The sequence below is a fragment of the Trichechus manatus genome, unplaced genomic scaffold (assembly GCF_000243295.1).
Source record: "Trichechus manatus latirostris isolate Lorelei unplaced genomic scaffold, TriManLat1.0 scaffold00035, whole genome shotgun sequence".
NCBI lineage: Eukaryota > Metazoa > Chordata > Mammalia > Sirenia > Trichechidae > Trichechus > Trichechus manatus.
The window spans coordinates 7,167,336-7,190,744 of record NW_004443971.1 but is presented as its reverse complement, the minus strand read 5'-3'; the positions used below and the strand labels follow the sequence as shown (position 1 = coordinate 7,190,744).

Here is a 23,409-nt window from a genome sequence, read left to right as displayed (position 1 = left end):
AGACTGTAGCTCAGTGTCTCCATGCTCTCCTGACAGAATGGCTTCACTCCGGCAGGAGGACAGACACAGCCCGGAACTGCTTTCCCGTGAGCATGCATTTGGTCTATTACACAAACACAATACCTGCCAACGGGTTCACTGGTGGCAACCAACACGAGTCCAAAGGAAAACCAACAATGCTGCTCCCCTGCCACTCCCGAACCAGCCACCGGACTCGGTGAAGACGGACTCAGAAGAGAAATGAGTCTCGGGGAAATCTAACTCTGGAGGCTAGGGGAGGGAAGTCCCAGAGCCCGGCTTCCCCACGGCCCCCAGGCAGAGCTGCCTAGAAATGGCCAGCAGATACAGCCTCCTACCAGGCGGTCCAGGCACTCACGCCACACTCCACAGGACCTCGTGCCTGCTTGCTGGGAGAAACACGTACCTGCTCCTAGGAGCCCCTGCAGAGGCATCCCCCAACTGCTGCAGCACAGCCCCCACTCCCCCAGGAGCGCAAGCAGAACATCTCAAAGGAGAAAGCATCTCACCAAGTCGGGCTTCCTCCTGGAAGCCTCCAGCATGCACCAGGAAGCCCCAGGGGCAGTTCTACCCAGTACCTGGGCACACACCTGGCAGAACACATGGACTGGGGCACACCCCGTGACTGGGTCCCACTTTCCTAGTTGCAGGGGAAGAAGGCTGGCTCAGACAGAGAGTAGGTCCAGAGTCCAAAACCAACTCCAGGGAGCATGCTTTCTTTCCCGTTTCCCCCTTAGCTGGCCCAGCTGGAAGCTGCACCCACACTGCTGTACCGGCCTCACTGTTATCAGGACCTCTGCCTGCCAGTCTCAAGACCAGAACAGTGAGTGGAGGGAGGAGGAGGAGGAAGAGGAGGAGGAGGACAAGGAGGAGGGAGAGGGAAGAGAGAGGAGGGAGGGAGGGAAGGGGAGGGAGGAGGTGGAGGAGGAGGGGAGAGGGAAAGAGAGGGAGGGAGGGAGGGGGAAGTTTCACAGTCTAGTGCATTCCCATCAGATCAGACAGAGGCGAACACACACAACTTCCCTTTTTCAAGCGCTTCTCTGTCTCCCCTTTTGTTTCAGTTCCTTCCTCTCCGGACTGGGGATGGCGCTGTTGGTGGGCTGGGCAGGGCGAGGGCAGGCGCCCAGGTACCCAGCCAACTGGGCTCTTGCCCGGCTCCATCACGGGCCTGGCACGCTCCCTCGGGCCATTACCCAGCATGCCCTTCTCCTTGTCAGGGAGGCCTCGCCCTCTTGTTTTCAAAGTTTTATAACAGTATTGTTTGTTGTCCAGCAGATTAAATTCTTTGGAGGCTGTGGGGGGGGGGGGGTTGAGGGAGAGAGAGAAGGAGAGAAAATACAAATAGCTTTCATGCAGGCCAAAAGACTGAGTTCTTTTCTGAACACAGAGCTCACCTGTCCTGGAGAGAGGCCAGGAGCCAGGTGTCCATGTTCTCTTCCTCTGTCTGTCCCCTTCCCTCTCCGCCTTCCTCCTCATTTACCAGGATGGCGTGTGGTCTCAGACATGAGTTCAGGCTGAAAAGAAGTTACAGCTAAGAGGGTCTAGGGGACGCGTGCCTGGCAAACCCCACCCCGAAGAAGAGGCATGACTCAGGCCACGCCGACCCAGCAAGGACACACTTGATTCTCACCTCCTGGGGGTTTGGCTGACTCAGCCCAGACTCTGTGGTTAGGGGAGGGCTGCAGGGAGCAGCCAGGACCTCAGCCTCATCTTAGAGGGTCTCAACTCTGGAGTGAGCTTATGGTCTGTTTACGTTTGAAATAAAACATTCAAAGACGTCAGAAACACTGGACAAACTGTGCCCCACAGAAATAACAGCACAAAGGTATGGATAAATATTCACAGGTACCTAGGGAAGGAAGAGGAGGGGGAATGTGAAAGGAGTCAAAGTGAATACAAGATACGCACGCACGCTCTCACAGACAGGGCCCACTTAAAGGCCCCTGGTCTGGCAGGCGTTGTTGCAATGCTAAGTCTGCAGGCAGTATTAAGACAAAAAAATACATGATTTTCCATTTTTAATACAGTTCTCATTTAGCCATTAACTGGTTTATTTCATACTTCTGGTCTACCTCTCCACAGCGGGCCCATCTGAACACACACACATGCCTCTGGTATAGTAAGCAACCCCCAAGGCTCCCAGAGCCGTGGGCCTGCCCTGAGCTACTCCTTTCCCACCTCTTGCCTCCTCCACAAACCCCCCCCCCCCATTCCCCAATGCCCATCAAAGGTCCCTAGGGCTAGGGGGAATGGGCCAGGGAGGAAGGTGGGATGGGAGGTGGTACAATTTACAGGATCAGACAAGCTCAGGGTTCTTTCATGGAAGGGATGAGGAGGGAACATGCCTTTCTCCTTTTCTATTTGAAAATAATCTCAGTTTCTACAGGATCCAGGGAAACAAAGCCAGAGCTCCAGATCCGAAGCTCACGCGGCCCCAAGTGGCTGAGGCCTGCGGCAAACACGTGGAGACACACAGCCTGCTCTAGATCCTGGCACCCAAATATACTGTTCCCCGGATGGCCTTAACACCCCACAGACTCGGGCCTGGAAGGACCCTGTCAAGGACACTCAGTCTCTCCCCTCCCCCCAGACAAAAAGGCCTCATCTTCTCTTGCCACAGTTCTCCCTGCAGCCTTACCTAAATCTCCCTCCCCACTGCAGGTTCAGCCCATCGCCTTCCTTCCTCAAGGCTAACCAAAGAACTGGGTCCAGTATGACGAATCTTCACATGCGAAGTTACTGAAGACTCCGCCCACCAAAACCGTTCCTCTGCTATGAAGCTGTTGCCTTGGGCCCCCACCATCATGCAGGCCCCGCCCCCACGCGGGCCCCCGCCCCAGGGCTTCTCTATGAGCCAAGGCTGTGCTGAGGGAGTGAGCGCTGCCCCTTGTCCACTCCCAACCCTTCTTCCAGGAACACCTTCAAGTACAGCCTAAACCATCAGCTTAAATGTGTTTTAAATGAAGGTAAACACTTCTTTCCCCTTCACACAAGTTCTGGGTCTATTCAGATGAAGATCACTCAGGGAGCTAAATGGCCAAGAAGACAGGCAGCTCAACCCTCAGTGCCCCTCATAAAGTGAGGGGTTATGCTCAGTATTAAAGAAAACTTAAGCCTGAGAGCTCTTACCCTCCTCCTCTCCAGAAGTCAGGCTTACTTTGCCAAGTCACTCACCAAGCAAACACTCAGAGCTGAAGCCGGTGTGTGGAGTACCTCACTTTACATTGCACGTTAGCCAATTCTTCAGCAGGCGCTCTACATCAGCCAGCAAACAGGAACATACACACAACACGCATGCTGGGCAGGCTCAGGGCATCCCTTACAAATCTGCTGGAACGTCTCAAAGATGCCCCAGCGAGGCCTCATCTCTAAGTGAACTAAAATTCCCAGAAACCTGCCTGTATGCGCGTACATCAAGTGCCATGCCAGATGTGTCAGAATGGTGCGAAGCATCACATTTTCAAACGAGCTTACTTCTTAAACCTCGTGTTGTCCATATTCCAGGAGCTTCTAGATGTAGGAAACCTCTCCGGGAACACATGGACAGTGGCTGGTTTTCCAACCAAAAAGTGCAAGGCAATTCTCACAAGAGTCCCGAGAAGTCTTAAGGACCAGAGAATATGAAAACGCAGACATTCTGTGATTTCATTCCCCCTTCAACACTTAGAGGAGGGACCAAAGGCCCACAGAGATCAAGAACACCGTCCAAGGCCCCACTGGCCAGGGTTGGGAGGCTACTAAAGCCCAGCGAAAAGATGGCTGGAGTCAGGGTGGGAGACCCAAATCAAGCAGGTACCAGCAGTTAATCAGGTCTGGGCACGACTCTCTCTGGCCGGTTTCATCAGCTGTGGAGATGACCCTCTCTGGCTGTGTGAGGACCCAGTGAGTAGCCAATGTGAAAAGAATCGTAAGATGTCACATAGGGAAGCGTGATACGACGATCACTAATCAATTCCTCTCCTACCTGAGAAATGGCTCAAATCACTGTTCATAATGTACCGGGGTGGGGGCAGAGGCAGGTTATTTTTAATCCCAGGTAAATACCCAGCGAAGTGGCAAGCAGATACTATCTGGAAAAATGCAGCTGTTTTTAAAACCCTGCATTCTGTTCAGCAGATTACACGATATGTCCCTCAGCCCCAGGGGCTCCTACCTGCAGTCTTGGGGAAGAGGTGGGCCTCTGGGCCACCGTGGGGAAGCCAGGCCAGAGTCCCACCAGCTGTGGGTCTGGGCCCTGTGCTGTCCTGCAGGTGGTTTATTTTTGCTATCTCTTTAAGAGTGACTCAAGACTAACAAGCCGAAAGGGAACTGGTGGCTCTATTTTTGTTTTTATTTTTTTCTTTTCTTTCTTTTTTTAATACAAGTTGCCAGCAAGTCGATTTTGACTCATGGTGGCCCCATGTGTGTCAGAGCAGAACCGTGCTCCATAGGGTATTCAAGGTTGAGTTTTTGGAAGAAGATGGCCAGGACTTTTTCCTGAGGTGCCTCTGGGTGGACTCAAACAGCCAACCTTTCAGTTAGCAGCTGAGTGCATTAACCATTTGCACCACATGGAGACTCCTCTTTTTTGTCAACAGAAGGTGGTGAAATATAAAGAAAAACTTCCTGACAGCAAGGGGCCTTCCCTAACTCCACAATCCCACTTTCACTTCGGGGTTCCGGGCCAAGAAGGACCGAGCATTTTACCTGAAGAGCAGCTCCTCAGCCAACCCAGCACTAACGCAGGCACCCCATCTCCAGACAGACCTCTAGGGGGGAGCTTGAGCCCATGTCCCTCTACTGGAGCCCTAATGACCACCAGCCCATCCACCACCTGCACCCGATCTCCAGCTCGATCCCTCCTCCTTCTGGGGGGATCCTTCAAATATTATGTCTCTTCCCACCTACCCTAACTCACACCGACAGCGTCTATTCAGCAAAGAGAACTCTGGCTGCTCTGCGACAGGTCTTCACGGCCCCTTCCCCTCTCCTGTTGTAACTCGGGTCGAGTTTTCCTTGTCCTGACCTTCTAGCTAAGAAATACCTCGCTGAACATTCAGAGAGACCCAGTACTAGTTGGCAGGAACCTCAGAAAAGATTCTGGTTCAACCCCCTCGTTTTACAGACAATGAACTGAAGCCCAGAGAGGGAAGGTGAGTGAGGGAGGGGGTTTTCACCAATGGAACCAAGGGCAGAATCCAGGTCTGCTGACTCCGCTCCACCAGGCAACCTACAACCCACTTCCCGTCCCCCTCTGAGCCCCCACACCTCACTACCACAGACTCACACCTCATTCGGCCTGGGACCCTAGCAGGGCCCTTGTGCAACATCAGACTCCTGGCAGCAGATGGCAGTCTCCGTGGTACAGGGAGGCTGTGCGCCAATGACGGGCCAAGGAGGGAAGGATCACGGGGCCTGACTCACCATGGACTGCTCTGCCTCTTCCACCAAGTAAACAAGTCCTGAGCTCTGGAGCTGGACACACTGAAAACAGCCCCCTCCCCCATCTCCAGCACCATCGGCCTGCTTCAACCTCTCAAGACACAAAACAAGACCAAGCATCTGACACAAGGCGACTTGTGCCTGTCCCTTCCCTATCGCGATAAACAGCTCGTGGAACCACGCATTCCAGCAGGAGAGGCTGAGCTCAGAGTCCAGTGACTCAGCACAGATTTAACCCAAATGTTCCCCTGTGCCGCAGAGACAAGAGAAGAGCACGGAGACCACGCTGAGCAGAGGAGCCAGCTGGCACCAAGTGAGGGTGGGAGATGAAAGTCCACCAACAGCCATGGCCAATGGGAAGGACTCTTAGTCTGTGACGCAAGTCCTGACGTCTAGTCCCACCTTGATACCTGACTCGCCGTGGAACTTTGGACAAGTCCCTGCAAGCTATGGGGCTCTTGAATTTTGCTGGTTATTAGGAGAAGAAAAGGGGTCAGTATCTCTATCACTCCTAATTCTTTGGAGAAAGACTCCATCAGTATGGTTTCCCCAGGTGGCTAAAGTCCTTCGATGTCTTAGATACCCCTTTGACCATCATTTGGACCCCTTCTTATATACAGATGTCCCTGTTCTTCACTCCCATACACTCTCCATCTATGTCTTCTTTACATATGTTCTTAATAAGCTTTATTTTTAGAGCAGTTTTAGGTTTACAGAAAAACTGTGCAGAAAGCAGAGTCTCCATATGCCTCTCTCACACATTATACTTTATATATTTTAAATTATTCATTTTTTTAATGATCTCTCCCTGCACTAGAATGCATGACCCACGAGAGCAAAAACTTTGTTTTGTTGAGGTCTGTGTCCCCAGCACTAGTACAGCTCCTGGCCTATAGTAGAGGCTCGATATGTATTTGTAGAAGGAAAGTCTTTGCCTTGCTCAGCCCTGCCTGTCCACAGATACCAAAGGGTATCTGCCTCTGCCCTGCCTCCCCAAAGGAATGTGGCACAGCCTTCCCCGGGGACAGGGACGTTCCCCTGGGTATCTGGCCCTTCACTCTGGTTCACATCAGTTCTCCTGATTGCTTATCCTCTGAGGGGCTTAGCTCCCAAAAATGTCTGACTTCAACCCAAGAGGATGTGGGGACAGCTGAAAAAGTACAGGCCTGGAACCAAATCTCAACAAGCCCACTTATCAAGTGTGTGACCCTGGTTAATTCACTTGATAATCACAGTTGCTGTTGTTGTTGTGTGCCCTCAAGTCACTTCTGACTCACAGTGACCCTACAGGACAATTCCGACTCACAGCAACCCTACAGACAGAGCAGAACTGCCCCATAGGGTTTCCCAGGCTGTAGTCTTTAGGGGAGCAGATTGCCAGGTCTTTTCTCCTCTGCAGCTGGAGGGTTTGAACCACTGACCCTTCGGTTAGCAGCCAAGCGCTTAAGCACCATGCCTCCAGGCTTCTTTAACCATAAAACAGAGAGAACACCTACTTCCCGTGGCAGTTCTGAGGATGAAATCAGATAAGCAAAGGAGACAGAAACAGTGGCATGCCTGACAGAGTGGACCTTACTAAAGGTCAGCTTCCCCTCCCCGGGACAGCATGCTGAGGCCAGGAGTTCCGCTGTCCACCTCATTCCTCATGCCTCACCACAGACCCTGATCTGGACGCCACACTGCCTGTAGTCCAGGCACTGGGGTGGGAGTCCTTTGGAGGACACGCGCACAGCCATCCTGGGCCACAGCAGGCAGCCCGGATGGGCACTGGGCCCGTCCCCCACACCCTGCTGACCTTGCTCCTGTGATCAGCTGGAGCACACCAGCCTTCCCTGCACCTCCCGCCATTCCAGTGGCCCACTCCACTCCTGCCCAGGCTGGACACCTTGGGGCCCTGGAGGTGTTCTCTGGCTTTATCAGCCCACAAACAGCTCATGTGGAAGGAACCGGTACAAACCAAACCCAGCCTGCGTTTCCTTCACAGTCACTCCACGTCCAGAAAAGCAAACGAGAGCCTCCCAGAGACCCCCGGTTGGTGGAAAGAGAAATATTTCTTGCATATCTCAGAGGAAGGCAACCCACCCAAAAGTAACCAGCATGAGATACAGATCCTCTTGAAAGCTGCGGCTGTAGCCTCGGGGAAACCTATGCCAGAGGTCAGAGCCCAGATATGCATTAAACAATTCACAGACCTGACCAGCCCAGGATTCAAAGGATGAGAGAAGGTGCTGACCAATCAGGGCCCCTGGCAGGACCCCCTCCCCACACCCCCCGGCCAAGCCACAATACCACTGCTCCTGCCCACCAGCTCTATTAACCTCTGCTGGATGGAAACCCTGGTGGCGCAGCAGTTAAGTGCCACAGCTGCTGACCAAAAGGTCGGCAGTTCAAATCTACCAGGCGCTCCTTGGAAACCCTACAGGCAGTTCTACTCTGTCCTGTAGGTTTGCTATGAGTCGGAATCGACTCGACAGCAATGGGTTTGGTTTGGGGTTTTTTTGGATCCCGGACAGAAAGGCCCAAGACTGCCACCTGGCTCCCAGACCTCAGGAATTAAAAGGTCAAGAAAAAAACACCAGATAAGCTTGGCCCCTCTCAGGGATGCCAACTGTTCTGTAGCCTGACTTGCAGCACATAACGTCCTCTGTCAGTGGAAGCCAGGCTAGTGGGCAGAGAAGAAAGGAAGACAAAAAAAGAAAAATCACCAGGGAAGCACCAACACCAATTCTGGAAACACCGGGAGGCACAGATAACTGCATCACAAGGAGCAGAACCAACTTCCCCTCCGCTGCCCACCCTGGTAGCCTGACCTAGCCAAGGGCAGGGCAGTCACCAGAGCCAGGGCCAGGGACACGCCACACATATGAGGGCTGAGGCTCCAAGTGTGGCCAGCAGCTAGGTCCGGCAGGAGCCTACAGCCAGCCCTGGCCAGACTCTAGCCAATACATCTTGAGGGACTTGACTCACTCCTCTTCATCTCCCAGCTGCACCAAAGCAGATCTCTCCTCTTTGTTTGTGTTCCAGGTCCAACACCCCCAGCCATCCCTAACTACGTTACTGCAGGAGGGGCTGAGACTTGTCAAATTCCTTGAAGGAAGAGACACCGGACTCTTCCAGACAGCCCTGGATTCCTCACTCCGCAAGCATTTCAGCGCTGCTCACAGCCAGCTCGGAGACTCATCTCGGACGGGAAGAGAAGATGAACGCCGTGAGGCCGAACTGTCAGTCTTCCCTGGGTAGGGGTGGGGAAGAGGAAACAACACCCACATCCACTAGCCAGTGGCAGCTACTGTGTGGTAGGAGGTGGGATCACACAGGTGCCTCCCGGTATTAGCCAAAGCATCTTGAGATTACTTCAGGCCCCAGATAAATCTACTGTCGGCTAATTCCAACTGGACTCACTGGCCAAGAACATCGCAGTTATCTACTGAGAGGAGACAGTGAGGTAGCATTTGTGACATGGCAAGTGCCTACAGCCTGCTTTCTGAACTGTCTCTCTAACGCGGCAGCCCTCCCCGACTCTGCAAGCTGTCGTCATTTTTAACCGCTGTTGCTATCACTGTGGCCAGCGTCAAGCAAGGCAAAGAGAAAAGCACTTCTACGTCAGCTGCCTACAAATGCTTTGCAATGGCTTACTCACAGGACTTTTTTTTTTTTTTTTAAGGGGAAGGCAATGAGGGCCTTTAGGAAAAAAGTGATTCATTCAAAAGAAACCCCAAAAGTCAGGGAAAGAGCCACAAAATCCACTGCCCAACCCACACTCTAAACTCTAGACCACAGTCTCTAGACAAGTTGCCAACAAGGCTTAAGGTGTCTCAAGTAAGACAGAACATCCACTGAGACCACTCCGGGAAGAGGATGCCCAAGCTCCAGGCAGGCTCCCAGGGCCCTGAGAGGTTAACGCCAGAGAAGCTAGCTGTTAGGGGTCCAGCAGTTTCCATTCAGTTACTGTGGGAGACCTGGATCCTGCCAAATGCCACACCCAGCAATGCTCCCAGATATCTCCCACACATCCTAACAGCTGGTCACTTCAGCTGGTCACCCTTCCCCCAGCCCTCTGCTGGTTACTAACCCCATTCACAGAAAATCCAGCAAGAGGAGAATACAAAGAAGAGACCAACTGTCTGTGCATCTCTGAATGGAGAAGACTGAGACCCTGCTGAATAAGGGAAAGAGTCTTCATGAGAAGGGACATGGGATAGAGGAAGGCCAGCAGGGAGCAGACCACACTAGACTTACCTGGGAGGTAGGGAAGGGTTAAGTCCTATCTTCCTTGCTGCATCTGGTTTCCAGACTTGTGATGATTCACTGACAAGACAGGGATCATGTCACCACAATCAGCACTTCAGTCAGAGAACCACACAAGTTGGTGGCTCAACAGCACCTGGGAGAGGGAAGAAGACGACGTCCAACCAGCCCTGCCCTATAAATACTACCCAGCACAACACCCGCATTCACCACCCAGCTTCCTCCTGAGATGGCTGACCCTGCTTTGCCTAACCAAAAACAAATGGGAATGAGGGCCGAGAGCGGACACAGCTCCCGGATGCCCACAGTGAAGTGTGCCCTCATATACCCTACAGAAAATCCAAAAAAGGAGGAAGAGGGGAAGGAAGGCAGGGAATGCAATGGGTCAAAAGAAGGAAGAAAGAGGTCAAAAGGCATCCTCGGGCAAAGCAAGGCAAACAGGAAACTAAGAGGAGAAATCAGAGGCTGACCTCCGATGCGGGCGCAACTGTGCCTTCAGCCTGCCCGTGGCCCTGGCCTCCCCTCCAAGCCCGGCATCCATCAGACAACCCTCCGTCTTTCCTGGCCTCACCCCACATCAGCGCTGTCATCCAGCATGACCTCTGAATCCACCAGCATCTGACATACGGGAAAGGAAATAAGGCTTGGCAGCTCTGAACCACACAGACATATGCGCGCGCGCGCGCGCGCACACACACGCGCACATGCACACGCACACACCCCTTTCCAGAATAAAAGGCCCCATGGAGATGGCTCACACTCTCTGGGTTCTGGTTCTCTGACAGAAGTGCTCCTCTCCTGCAGGGGAGGGCAGACACGTCCGATAAGAATTGCTTAGCACAAGGCTATATATAGTCTAGGTTCCTTCCAGCCTAGAGATCTGGAGCTAGAACTTGGCAGAGAACCATGCTAGGTGCTGGCAAGGACCGTCCTCCCGCAGCCAGCCAACTGAGAGCCTCACCCACAGGCTGGGGGCAGCGAGGGCAAACAGGGTCCTTCCATTCAGCCCATTAGCCCACTGCACCGAGGGACATGGGCTGATGGCTCCATTTTAAGGGAAAATTGACTTCTCCTGAATGTGAGGGGGCTGTGTGGGGACTGAACACAGACTTCCAACCTCTCTGCAGCTCTCCAGTTGCACTAGAAAATCAATCTAGTCCTCTCTTCAGAAGGACTAAGGGCGGGGGTGTGCAGGAGAAGAATGGCAAAGGCACAGCAGCTGGCTGGGTTCAATAAACATCTATCCACTTCTGATGTCTGAAGAAATAAAAGAATGTAGAAGAATGCAGACCAATACTTACCACAGAGAACCAGGGCTGGCAGGCATCTCCTTTATTTTTCGTTTCCAGTAAATGCAAACCAGCTATTCTATCCCACCGGATGATGGTTGTCTCCTGCATACAGCACCATCCTCAGCCATGGATGAGTCTCAAAAAGACTGTCACTTACTCGTAGAGCTAACTAAACTCTCCCAAGGTCTCTACAGGTAAGAAGAGAAAGAAGACAGGGGCTCAGCTCATGGAGTCAAGCGATCAATTGTGCAGACTCCAATCAAGGCCCCACATGGGGTTCATGTGGCTCTGTGACCACAGCCCTCAGCTCATCATCCAATGACAGAAGCAAGACAATGCTGGGCAAACTCACGGGGGCCCATCATTCTGGAGAAAGGCCAGCACCAATGAGCACAGGGTCTAATCAAGGAGGACCTGTCCATCATCTCTTTCAGAACACAAACCTGAGACAGCTCTCCCAAGGATGGAATCCAGGCTCTCATCTCATGCACAGTTCCGGACAAAGAAATACGAGTCACAAAAGGATCCAACGCCCACATATATACAATTTTTTGAGACCAAGTTGCTCCATAAGCAGGCTCAGGAAGACATGGCAAGAAGGGCCATGGCTGCCCTCACACTCTGGGTGGGGCACGGGCCCCCATCCCTCGCCCTGCTTTACCCTTGCTGTGACCTCGGCAGCTCTGCCTGCTCCCTCTGGCTCCCAAGGCCCAGGAACCACCCCCACCCGAAATCCCAAATGAGCCACCCTAGGAGATCGGTGGGGTCAGTGACAAATGTCCCCTATGGGAAAGCATGAGGCTGAAAAACGCACGTAAGGAAGGCAGGAGGGCAATCCCAGGCCAAGGCGTCCCCTCAGTACCCAGACACAGTTCGTGAGCGCCCCTGCCCCCCAACACTGGCTGAGAGAGGTAGAGAGAAAAGGAAGCCAGATGCTGGGGATAATGGCTTGGCCACAAAATGGCGGCAGTGGCGGCCCATCTTCCCTCTTGCTCCCAAGGAGGCAAGGCGGGGCGGGGCGGGGCGGGGCGGGGGGATCACGCGCCTATAGCGCAATGCTGCAGATTCAAGAAACGTCTAGAACCCTGAGTCACCAGGAAGATACCTTCCCCCTCCAAAAAAGGTAGAGACCTCAAGGACCACTATTTTGCCCAAGAAGTAAGTGAGGATGATAAAGGAGAGAGAAGCTCTGATTTGGGACAAATAAAGAAAGGAGAGGCTGAAGCCAGCTGCCCAAGGGCTGACCTTTAGCTGCCCGCAACTGAGCCGGTGATATCAAGTCACCATCTGTGAAGCCCAGCAGGGACCCCTAAGACACCATATCCCTGCCACGCACATTCGCTCCTGGGGCCCAGGATTGCCCGTGTCCACTCCCACCCCAAGAGGGGAATCGTCCTCTATCCACGACAATGACCGCCAAGATTATCACAGGCAGAGCCGTGGTAGAAAACCCCCAAAAGGTTTCCTGAGCCTAGAAAGGTGTCTGTCATTTGGGGCCAGCCAGAGGCATTCTAGACATGATCCTGGTTGCCAAGCGTATTTAATAACACAAACAGCTCTATTTCCTTCTTAGATTCTAAGATTCCAGGGTCCACAGAGCCCTGTTAAGTTACCCAGGGTTGCCCCAGCCCGATGCCTGGCTGTGGCCGTCTTCTCTGCCAGCCCTCCATTAAAACGAGCCCAGACTGAGGCCCGGCTCCGAGCCCCGACAAGCCGCCTGTGCTGCCTTCGTGTTGACAGAACATCCTGGCCACTCAGCTGAGAGCTCCATCTCCCGGCTCACCATAAACTGAGTCATCTTCCAAAGAGGAAAAAACAACAAAGCAGCGTCACCAGGGTCCCACAGCCATCGACTGACGACTCACTGGCTGTCGTCACTCTCCTTCTGTAGCCCCCGAGTTGACGACGAGGGGCTTCAGGGTGCCGAGCTCCCCTCCCACGGGACTCCGTGTCATCAGGAACCGGGCAGCCACTGCTGAGATTCGGGAAGGAGAGCTAACCCGGCATCGCAGGCTCCCAGCGAGGCTTACTGGTTAACCCCCACTCTGCCACCCCAGCTGTCCTCGCCTCTCCCTTCTCCTCTTCCTGACGCAGAAGCTAAAGGGGCACTGGCTCCAGGCTGGCAAGCTTCAGTGTTTACTGCCCAGGTTACCTCCTCTTTGTTCCTGCTTATGACCCCACTGATGGCACGCAAGCTCCCCTGTCCCCCATTTCTTGCCTGCTGTTGTTGTTAGGTGCCATCAAGTCAATTTTTGACTCATAGCAACCCCATGTGACAGAGTAGAACTGCCCCACAGGATTTCCTAGGCTGTAATCTTCACAGGAGTCCTGGCGGCACAGCGGTTAAAGCACTGGGCTGCTAACCAAAAGGTCAGCGGTTCGAACCCCCCAGCCACTCTGCGAGAGAAAGCTGTGGCAGTCTGCTTCCATAGATTTATAGCCTTGGAAACCCTGGGGGGCAGTTGCTACGGAGCAACTGCGTGACTTCGAACCACCAACCTTTTGGTTAGCAACCGAGTGCTTAGCTATTACGCCACCAGGGCTTCTTGCTGTGTTCCTTCTGTATGTCCTGACTGACAAGTAGGCAGGGGGAAGAGAACCGCCTCAGTGTCTGCTGAGGACCTATCTGCCTGGCAACATGCCGAGCATTTCTCACTGATGGACAGCACCAAGACTTCAAGAAACTAAACGACCTGTCTAAACGCACGCAGGTAAGAGGAGGCAAGGCCAAGATGCAAACCTAGGTCTGTCCCACACCAACGTCTACACTCACTGCCCTCTTCCCTGCCATCTCCACCGACTTCTGTGTTCTGGAGCTTATTCTGCTCTGAAGATGCTGCAATCCACCCCACCACCACCTCCTCTTCAAGGAAGGCAACCATGATAACCGAAGTTTTTAACCTATCTATTTCAGCTACAAAAACCCATCATCTTCAAGTGAGCCTGGCCTCAAAGGAAGAGGAGAAAGTTAATGAGGTGGCAATGAGAGCATTCAGATGGCACGGGACAGGTAAGTGACCCAGACCATGGGCACGAGAAGATCAGCTACTCAAACTCCCACTCAGCGTTAGCGATTTACAAAATTCCTTAAACAGACACACTGTGAAGATCTACCTCATAGGTAGCGTTTTCAGACACTGAGAATTCAGAGAGGGAAAATGCAAGGGCTTTGAGAGATCAGCATTGCAATCACAATCAGACACTTATCAGCCACGGGACATTCCTCACAGGGTTGTGGTAACGAATAAACAAAACAACCCCCGCTGTAAAAGAGGCTAGGGTGGTACCTGGCAGAAGAAGGCACCAAACGGGTATTTATTTTATGTCTTCTTTCCCTGGCCTCTTGGAATATGCAATCGAATAGGTGACATAAGACTTATATACACAAAGAACGTAACACAACAAAAGTACCATAAAAAAGGGATGAAAGGTATGAGAGTTTGGCTGGAGGGTCAGGGTGACTGTTGAGAATTTCTTCTTGCTAGGGAGGAAGCTGGGACTGCCACAGGTGGAGATGCCGTGAAGAGAGGTGTAGAAAATAGCATGAGTAAAAACAGAGGGACAGGGAAAGCAAGAAAAAGTCAGTCACCTGGTTTTGTTGGAATACCTGATCCTTTTAGGGAAAGGGAGGGAGTAAGACTGTACAAGAAAACTAGGGCCAGTCACAAGACAGCCTTGAACATCATGCTCAAGAGAAGGGAGTTAATTCTGGAAATGATGAGAAACCATTTTAAATTTCTGAGCAAGACAGACAAGATGGCCGCAGCACGCAGAAGGGACTGAAGAGAAGAGGGACTGGCAGCAGGGAGCCTCACTAGAGAACTAGAGCTGGAACCCAGCACGGCAGTGGGAATGGAGAAGAAATGGAAGGACAAAGGTAAAGAGCAGGGCCATCCAAGCAAATCCTCAAAGCTGCCCTGGATCCCACTCCCTGTCCCCACAGGGAGACCAGTGCCGGGGACACAGCCTATTTGGAGAACACACACCACAGGTCTGACACATCTGAGAGGAGCTGCCACGTCTCTGCCTCCGCTCATCCCCCAAATACTTGACTTTTCCCTGAACTGCTGTAAGCTCAGGCTGATGAGGGCATGGGACACCCAGGCCATCAGTGAGCAATGCCCACACTCTGGCAAGGCCAGGGCCTTCCACCTGAACCCCCACCCATAGCTGTGTCCAAGGGTGGGACTGGGCGGTTCTGCCCCCGGGGCCTCTCCAATGCGGCAGCCACTGCTGTGCCCGCCTCTACTGCGCTTCTGCCCCCCCTCCCCTCCTCCGTCATAGCCCCCGCCCCCCGCCCACTCTGCGGAACTGGCACAGCAGGACCAGAAAAACCAACGCCACCAGTAGAAATGCCTCCAAGATGGCAGCCATTAAAAGAAGTCCCAAAATATTATAAACCAACCGAGGAAAAGGGAAGCCAGTGACAAGAGGAGTCAACTGCCAACAACCTCTAGGCTCCCGCACCTTTCCTTACACTTACAATGATACACCTTTTGCTTCAGAAATTTCCTCCCCAAATCAAAGGATAAGAGAGAAAGAAGGGCACCATCCCATCCCCCAGAGGCCCTGGGGAGCCCTAGGTGACACAGGGCATTCAGAAGGACATTCTGTGTTCCATACCCCAAGATGGGGTACAGCAACCCAGTTCTGCCCTCAAACCCAGCTCCTGTCACTAACTGAACAAGAGCTAGCCCTCCAAGTGAGCAAAACCGTTCCCTGCCCCCCAGTCAGGCCCTCCCCAGCCCCGTGGGCCCCGGGCAGTGGGGAGGTTGGGTTGCAGGGAAGGCCGAGAAGGCGCCCGCGTGCCCTCCGTTATGTAACAAGAAGGGCGGTGCTCCTCCTAGGCCAGAGACCCAGGGCGCACTGCGCTCCCAGATGCGCAGTCATGGCCGGGGGAGCTGCGCATGGCGTAGGCCTCCAGAAAACCACTCCCCACCAATGTGAGACCTGCAACAAGGACAACTTGGGGGTGGGGGACCCCAGTTTTTCCAGGCCTTCCCCGTAACCAGAGGCAAATGCCTGCTGTCCTAGTTTCACTCTCTCTCTTCTTTCCCCAGGATGACAAACCTTGCAAGCCGGGACCTCCAAACCGCTTGCAACCCACTAACTTTTTGGGAAATCTCACCAAATACATAGTATTTGGAGCCATTTCCTGGGGTCAGTCCCGATCCTCACCTTTCCAAGCACCAGGTAGCAGCAGCTTCCAGAAAGCAGGTCCTTCCCATACTGGGCTCAGCTCACGACTGGCTCCTGAGGGCTTCTGGACAGCCAGGGACGTCAATGCAAATCTCTGGTCCCGGGGGAGCAGCCCAGAGTCAGCAGGAAGCCCTGGGTGGTGGCAATATCAGCAACAGCAGCTCTACCCTACCTTACCCGTGCGTTTCTAAGGAGCCAAGAATTATTCTGCCGCAACACTGAGGTGGGGCTGATTGGAAAATTCCCTTTTCTGATACCCAACTAAAGGACAAAAACATTTTCTTCCAATTTGGTCAACCCTCTGCACACCCACCTCCCCAAACCCTCTACACTCCCATAAAAAAGTTCGTGGAGCCCTGAGCTCCTCTTCCTTATAGTGCATGAAATAAAAAAGGCACAGGAAGAGGCTTCAATGGTCAGTCAGAAGCCGGCACAGACACACAAGCATACGCACACCCCTAAAGAGATTTTAGAAAGCTGCTGGGCTTCTCTCCCCTCCCCTTTAAGCAAGTGAAATGCAAATTCAGATTTGATACCCTGCCCTTGGCCAATCAAAAAAATGTTTTCACCTGCCATCGGGCTACCCACCAATCAGAAGAGTGTCTGTAGTGAGAGCCCTCCCCTGGCCAATGGAAGGCCAGCTCAGTCACTTAGTTAATGATGCAGCAGTACAGGGAAGGCCATCACATGTGAACTGGAAGGGTGCCAACATGGAGACACAGAGAGCGCAAGGTAAACAACTTTCCAACGCCAAAAGGATGACATTTAATCTCTAAATGCTAGCTTCCTTTCTCAGCTCATCCTTAACCCCTCTCAGCTGGCCCTCAGACCCAGAGAGCCTCACTACCTGCCCCTCTAGAGCTCCTAACGAGATGCAACAGTGACTGCGTCACCACTCACCACTTTGCCCAACTACGCAGTGACAAACCCACCAGCTTCACCCCACTTCTCCCAGCCCACGCCCCATCCTACCCACCACATTGCTCCCACCAGACTCTTATTCCCAGGGACAAGCATTTCAAGAAGGTAACCCCTGGAAAACTGTTCCTCTTGCCTTCCCTCCTCGCTCCCTACCTTCTACCTAAGAACTGCGTGGACAGACAGACATCGACACCCAAACAACCTGGCAAACCAGTCTGTCCATCTATCTGTTCACTAGAGGGAAACGGGGTAAAGGCTGGGAGGTCAAGTGGGAGGCAGGAGACAGTTCACTTCTCTCTCCTCCACCTTGGTCAGGCTTGAGCAGCTGACACTAAGGGAAAAGAAATTAAAGTGGGAAAGAAAAATTCTCCCCCAGAGAAAAAATAGCAGAAAGCGAGAAAAGAGGTGAGAAAGAAAGAGCCCCCACACGCAGAGACATCGCCCCTGGTCCCAGCAAATACGTACGTGGGGGAAGATGGGGGTTACACCGTCAAGTCCGGGAGCCCGTCGGACCACCCACCGTCGCCTGCGCAGACCCAAATCTCTGTCTGGCCCGCAAGGTGCCACAGTCCCGAAGGTTCCAGAATTTTGTCCCGTTAAACCTTCCACCGTCACCCTACAACATCTTGATACCACCCCTGCCCCCCACCACCACCTCGCGTCCTCCCCGCGGGAGCCGCCCGTGCCACCTTGCATGTCATCTCCTTAGCCTAGGCTACCCAGAGGCCTCCGGCCCCCAGCAGGTTTCCGGAAGCTTGGCAAGTGAGCTGGCAGACCTGGTGCCCGGTGTTGCTATGACTTGTTTCTTGATTTCTCTCTCTCTCTCTGCTGCAGCACGGCTGTTGCTAGCAGACCTATCGATGGAGCTCTCGCGCTCTCTCTCTCTCTGAGCTCTGTGACGCAGATCTAAATTCTCCAGTCTGCTCCTTGTGTTGCAAGAGCAGAACTGCAGCTTTTCCCCTGGAGAGCCGGAGGGCAGTGCCAAGGCTGGTCAAACAAGGCAAAAAAAAGTTGGGCCTACACTCTGCTTCCCTGGCCACACTTTCCAGCCAGTCCGTTTTTCACCCCACACCTCACTGTTCTGGGGCATAGAGGTCCAGGTCCCTGCAGGCTTGCTCCTTCCCTGAGGACTTCCTAGCCACAAGAACAGCTTAACTCTTTGAGTGACAGCCCCCAGAGTCCAGCCACGGCTGTCCCATGCTAAACGTTGCATCATCTTTTCTAGAACCATGTGAGCTTCTCTCAGCCATGAGGAAACAAACAGTCCTCACCCTGAGACCACCACCCCATTAACTCTTTCTGCCACAGACAAGTCCAGAATAACAACCATAGCTGATTTTGTTTTGTTCTGGTTTTTGCTTTTTGGCCACAAACCAGGGCCTTTTTCTCCCTGGAATTTCCTAAGGACAAAAAGCATAATTAAAACATTGCCTGCTTACCCCATGAGTGAGATCCTTCTATCAGGTCAGGAATTTGAGAAACCAAATTGAACAGTAGGCTGAAGAAGCCAGCACAACACCCGTGTGAATTTCCATTCTTCCCGGGCTCCGAGTTTTAGGGCCTAGGCAGATACTTCAATTGCTTCTCAAAAGGCACTGAGGCCACACGGTCCCAGAGGTTCAGGTTGCTGAGTCATTTGTTCCCAAGAAGATCCTCCTGACGACATGAAAGGCAGCAAAACAGAAACAGCTAAGCCTGGACCTGAAGTCGCCAACACCTGGGTCCTCCTCTCCCAGGTGGGCAGCCAAGCGAGATGAGCCTCACCAGGGGAGGCAGAGGTCCTATTAATGCTCTGGAGACTGACTGAGGTTCTTTTTGGATACTGACAAGTCTCCACTGCAGCAAGCAGCCAAGCACATAGGTCCCAATGCTTTCCTGTCCGCAGACCCAAAAAGGTCTCCAAGAACAGCTCAGATATTAATCCACTGGACAGTACATCCAGAGGGACTCAGGGAGTCTAGGGTTCCCACACACTGCTACATCAACAGAATGCAGACTGGCAAAGGTTTCCAACAACCAGCTGTACCATATGTGCCTTGAGGCATGACGAGAAGTGAGGGAAATATTCAGGTACTGGGGCAGTTTCCTCAAAAAGTATATCATATCAAGAACCTTACAACTTACAGGAAGATGGCTTAAGAAAAACACGCCAGACAGCCACCTTATCCTAGACCCCACTTCCCAAGCAACTACTTCTTCAAGCAACGATGCTGGGGCACAAGGTTTCACCCAACAGAAACAAGGACCATTTGAAAGACAACCATGGCACCAGAGTCTTAAAAGAAGCTCAGAGCGACTGTGCCAGGCTCCCAGCAGTGGGGGAAATGCTTCAAATTCACACCTTCTGGGCTCCAGGGTAGAGCATGCCGATAAAGAAGTCACCTACTGGTCTGATAACCAAAGGAATGTGGCCTTGATGGCACTAAAGCAAGTGCCCTGGAATGGTCCTCTGCCTACTTAAATCCCATTTGCCGTAGTTTTCTTCGCCATGGAAGAAAAACATGCCTAAGTTCATGTCAGGACATTCCTGATTTATCCAAGAGCCCAGGATCAAATAAACAAAGGGCTCTGAGCTCTGCCCGGGAGCCTCCTGCTTCAGGAGGGGGAACTAGAGGAAGTAGGGCTCAGCACCGAGTTGGCCCATCACCCCGTGAACTTGGTGAATGACGTGGCTGCTCACTGCCATGGCGATGGAGATGTCACGGGTGGGTGGAAGTGAGAGAGAAGAAGCAAATAAGTCATGAGAGACGGAGAGTGAGCAGGGCAGGGTCAGAGGAGGGACATATACAGCCACAGAATTTGCACAGAGAGGCCAACTGTGGTATACAACCAGAGCAAAACTGAGCTTGGTCCACGCAAAGAAAAGTCCCGTCTCAGGTTCCGATGGGGTCTACTCTGACTTTCAAAGCACGATGATGACCCTATGTTTAGGAAAGCTCTGTTCTGTTTCACTTTTCACCTGTATCTTTTTCTTCCCAAAACCCCCTTCCTCTTCTCACAATTTTACGAAGATTAAAACAGTCCTCTTTGGTGCCTCTGCCCAATTCTAGGCCTTCTTTCTATCAATCTGATTCTGTGTGGCGCTGAGCATAGAAAAACCCAAACGGGATGACCAGGAAGCAGAAATGAACTCAGTTCCAAAAACATGGGAGGATGTTTACTTAGCAAGCTCAAGCCTACGAGGAAGCAGTTTTACAGGGTGCTGTGCGCAGTGTTTGATTTCAGGGGGTAAAGATAACTTCTGAGTGAGTTGAAGGTGCTGGCTCCTTCCATCCACTCTCGGAGGACTGGGGAGGCCAGGGCGGGGCAAACTTGAAAAGGTTGAGCTTCAGCTCCGGCCCAGGAGGTCACTGGATCTCCTCAGCTTCTCTGCAGCTACAGGCCTCAGGAACGAAACAAACTCTCCAGACATCGCAAGCTCTCAATGGCCTCTGACTGATCTGGGTCAAAACTTTTGAAATTCCAAAGAAAAAAAATTTTTTTCTTTAAAGGGAATGAGCTGAACTTTTACCCAACATTTGTCCAGGGTCTGGAAAAAAAGCACTCTGTAACTGCCACAAACTCTAGTTTGGCGGTCATCACCTAGAAAGGCCAGCTGAGCACAGGCCTCATTTCCTCGTTAGGGCTGACTCTACACTGACAGGATCTTTAATCAGGTAAAGAAACAGCTTCTCTCAAGACAGCGGAGATGTAGAGGGGACTGACCCTAAAATTTCGTATGGGTATCTACCAGCTGAAAGTGGGAGATCTAGGTAAATCAGGCAGCAATCCGGTCTCAAGCAGAACTAACAGGTCCAGGCCCACAGTGAGAAGGCGTTTCTGTTTGCTGCCTGAGAGGAAGGCAGACAACAGGCCTTAATGACTCCATGAGGTAAATCATTTATTAAGTGCCTACTAAGTGCTAAGCATAGACTGCCCAAAAAATGAACAAATCAGTCTTAGAAGAAACAAAATCTGAATGCTCCTTAGAAGAGACGATCACAAGACTTCGATTCACTTACTTTGGACACATCATCAGGAAGAGCAATCGTTAGAAAAGAACATTGTATTTGGTAAACAGAGGGTCAGTGAAAATGAGGGAAATGCTCAATGAGATGGACTGACACAACAGTCACAACGATGGACTCAAACATACCAACGATCATAAAGATGGTGCAGGACCAGGTAACGTTTCGTTCTGCTATACGTAAGGTTGCCATGAGTCGAAGCCAACTCCACAGCATCTAATAACAGTAAGTGCTAAGCCAGTACAGCACAGGAGAAGTAGTACACACAGGCCATCACCCCAAGGCACACACATTCTAGTCGAGAACCCTATAAGCATTCCCACATTTGCAAAGACTGATGTTTCAAAAATCCACTCTTTAAAAGTTGGAACACATTTTCCCATTGAAATAATATTAAGCATACTGGTTGAGTTCCCAGGCTAGCCCACAAAAGCCTATTTTATCCACTTCGGGAAGTCACAAACTCAAATGCCTTTAGGGGTCGGGCAGGTAAGATAGGAGCGAAGCAGGCTGGGGACGGAGTGTGCCAAGTGGAAGGAATAGGCCACTCCTGATGGGGTCAGCCCCTCCTCAGCTCTATAAACTTGGGGCTATATGGGAATGAAGACCCAAAGAGCCCAGATTATCAGTTTTACAGAAGAAGCTGGAAATCTAGATTTATTATGTTAAACTTCTGAATTTTAAACATTGTCAAAATCTTTAAAAAGCAAAACATACCTGTCGAGCTTCTACAATGTTTTGTCATAGAATGTTCAAAATATAACACATTGGCTATGAAAAATGGGAGTATTCCCACGGAGCCACTAGGTGAGTCTGAATTGCCAGCCTTTAGGTTCGCAGCCAAGCATTTAACCAGTCACTGTGCCACCAGGGGTCTTCATCCAAGGCAGAAGCCCCTCCATAAACACCAGACCAAACCACTGTCTAGCTTCTATTTGATTCAATAACGCCCATCCCATCTCTGAAGAACTCACAGTTGGAAAGTAACTGAGCTGAAATCTCTCTCTAGGCACCTTCTAGCCTCCAGATCTCTGTCCTGCCTTTGCAGCCCAAAAGAGTAAGTCGGCTTGTATGCCCCCCCTCACCCCTGCCCCGAGACTTTCAGACATTTTAGGATAGCTTTTACAACCACAAGCTTTTAGGCTAAACAAGGAGGCAAAAAAAAAGGTGGGGGTGGGGAATGAAGCAGGGAGAGAGGAGAAGGAGGAGAGAAATATTCTTAAGATAGCAGATCAAACGTTAAAATGCCAAAGGAAAGGAGGAAAGTTGTCTATGTTCTCTCATGAGAAAGGAGGCACTTGTGGCAGAATAAACAACTGAATAAAGAAGGGCATGGGAAAGGATGGGCACAGTCCACACGCATAAGAAAACAACAAGAAGAGTCACAGGATTAGACAGTTCCGAAGGCCAGCCACCAGGCTGTGCCAATGATCCAGGACAAATCGGTTACAATCCGCAACTGGGAGGAGAAAACTGTCCACAACTCACAATTTTTAAGTATAGGACACTCGTCTGCCTGTTGTGGGGGGGGGGAGGGGCTCTTTCCTTACAGATGTATCAGTCTTTTCCTTTATAGGTGGTGTGTTCCATGTCTTGTTTAAGAAATGAATGGCTACCTCAAGGTTATGAAGATACTCTTCTCAGTTACCTTCTAGATGAAGCTTTATTTTGCTTTAACTTTCATACTTAGAGCAATGATCTACCTGGAATTTATTTCTGTGTATGGCGTGAGGTAGTGGTTGAGGTTCCTTTCTTTCCATGTGGCTATCCAACTGACCCAGCACTGTTTATTAAAACAACCATCCGTTCCCCACTGCTCAGAGGTCTAGCACCTATGGGTCTGTTTCTGGGCTCCCTGACCCATTCCTTTGGTCAGAAATAAAAGAGAAAGACAAATTGATCTATTGTTGTGAGTAAGGAGCACTAATCTTAAGTCAGGTTCTTTATTATTATTTTTTTAATCTGGTGCTTTTAACATGAGGATTTGTCTACAAATAAAGTTTAAGAAAACATAAACTGAAGTGCCAAAAGTGTGGTACATAAAAGAGGCAAAAGCATTGGAGCAAAGTGAATTCAATGTGGACAGGCATGGTCTGAGAAAAGTGCCCCAGCCTGGGCTTCTTGAAAAGAACAGAATGAGCAGAAAAACACAAGGAAAAAGCACCACAAGCTAAGGAATCTACAAAATATATAATCGCAAACATTGTGAAAGTATCTTGTTTTTTTAGAGTTAGTAATACAGTGATTAAGAGAACAGATCCTACTGTTTCAAGAGCTAATCTGCATCCACATCCTGACTATTA

General features: G+C 51.6%; 1 long non-coding RNA gene across 4 annotated transcripts; it reads right to left on the bottom strand.

Moving 5' to 3' along the window:
- Positions 1-1,286: 1,286 nt before the first annotated feature.
- On the bottom strand, positions 1,287-22,159 carry LOC111820375 (uncharacterized). Of its 4 annotated transcripts, none has more exons than XR_002823915.1 (5): positions 16,158-22,159; positions 10,158-11,167; positions 9,679-9,823; positions 1,413-1,532; positions 1,287-1,310 (listed from the first exon to the last, which is right to left on the bottom strand). It is a non-coding gene; the product is annotated as an uncharacterized LOC111820375 (long non-coding RNA). The 4 variants fall into 4 exon arrangements; XR_002823917.1 differs by having other exon boundaries at positions 10,259-11,167; XR_002823916.1 differs by having other exon boundaries at positions 9,679-10,305; positions 10,989-11,167.
- Positions 22,160-23,409: the final 1,250 nt, after the last annotated feature.